This window comes from Bombina bombina, chromosome 7 (genome assembly GCF_027579735.1).
Source record: "Bombina bombina isolate aBomBom1 chromosome 7, aBomBom1.pri, whole genome shotgun sequence".
NCBI classification, from domain to species: Eukaryota; Metazoa; Chordata; class Amphibia; order Anura; family Bombinatoridae; genus Bombina; species Bombina bombina.
The window spans coordinates 487,905,013-487,906,622 of record NC_069505.1 but is presented as its reverse complement, the minus strand read 5'-3'; positions in this window follow the sequence as shown (position 1 = coordinate 487,906,622).

The window sequence follows — 1,610 nt, the reverse complement described above, 5'->3', positions numbered from 1 at the left end:
AATCATGGTACTTGGAGTTTCAGGGAGATTGCATTCCATTTGCTGGCATCAGGGAGTCGCTATTACAATTACAGTTATATGGTGACACAAGGGAAGGGAGAAGCCTGGGTTATATGGTGACACAAGGGAAGGGAGAAGTCTTGGTTATATGGTGACACAAGGGAAGGGAGAAGTCTGGGTTATATGGTGACACAAGGGAAGGGAGAAGTCTTGGTTATATGGTGACACAAGGGAAGGGAGAAGTCTGGGTTATATGGTGACACAAGGGAAGGGAGAAGTCTGGGTTATATGGTGACACAAGGGAGGGGAGAAGTCTGGGTTATATGGTGACACAAGGGAAGGGAGAAGCCTGGGTTATATGGTGACACAAGGGAAGGGAGAAGTCTGGGTTATATGGTGACACAAGGGAAGGGAGAAGTCTGGGTTATATGGTGACACAAGGGAGGTGAGAAGTCTGGGTTATATGGTGACACAAGGGAGGGGAGAAGTCTGGGTTATATTGTGACACAAGGGAGGGGAGAAGTCTGGGTTATATGGTGACACAAGGGAAGGGAGAAGTCTGGGTTATATGGTGACACAGGGGAGGGGAGAAGTCTGGGTTATATGGTGACACAGGGGAGGGGAGAAGTCTGGATTATATGGTGACACAAGGGAGGGGAGAAGTCTGGGTTATATGGTGACACAAGGGAAGGGAGAAGCCTGGGTTATATGGTGACACAAGGGAAGGGAGAAGTCTGGGTTATATGGTGACACAAGGGAAGGGAGAAGTCTGGGTTATATGGTGACACAAGGGAGGTGAGAAGTCTGGGTTATATGGTGACACAAGGGAGGGGAGAAGTCTGGGTTATATTGTGACACAAGGGAGGGGAGAAGTCTGGGTTATATGGTGACACAAGGGAAGGGAGAAGTCTGGGTTATATGGTGACACAAGGGAAGGGAGAAGTCTGGGTTATATGGTGACACAGGGGAGGGGAGAAGTCTGGATTATATGGTGACACAAGGGAAGGGAGAAGTCTGGGTTATAAAGTGACACAAGGGAGGGGAGAAGTCTGGGTTATATGGTGACACAAGTGGGGGAGAAGTATGGGTTATATTGTGACACAGGGGAGGGGAGAAGTCTGGATTATATGGTGACACAAGTGGGGGAGAAGTATGGGTTATATTGTGACACAGGTACAGGGGACACCTGAAGTTACATAATGACACAAGGAAAGTGGAAGTTCAAGTCTGGGGATATAGGTTAGCGCGGAGACAGCTGATATATCAGGTTATGTAGTGACGTGTGACGCAGTGACATCTAGGATTTTATGGTGACATAGGGACAACTGGGGTTTTTATGTGACACAGGGACTGGATATCTGGAGTTAAATAACGGTCATATGCCTTTACTTCCATCCCATGTCTCCTCCTTTCTTCCCCACACTTTGCATTTTTCTCTATCTGTATCTACCTCACCCTTGCCTCGGTTTGTCGTGTTTTACCTTCAAAGCGCACAACATCTCTTTATATTCTATTGTTGTTTCTTTCCTTCTCTCTCTTTGACACCCTCCTCATAATAAAACACTTTTTCGATATCTATTTTATAATTGGACGCTTTCACAGTCGGTCAA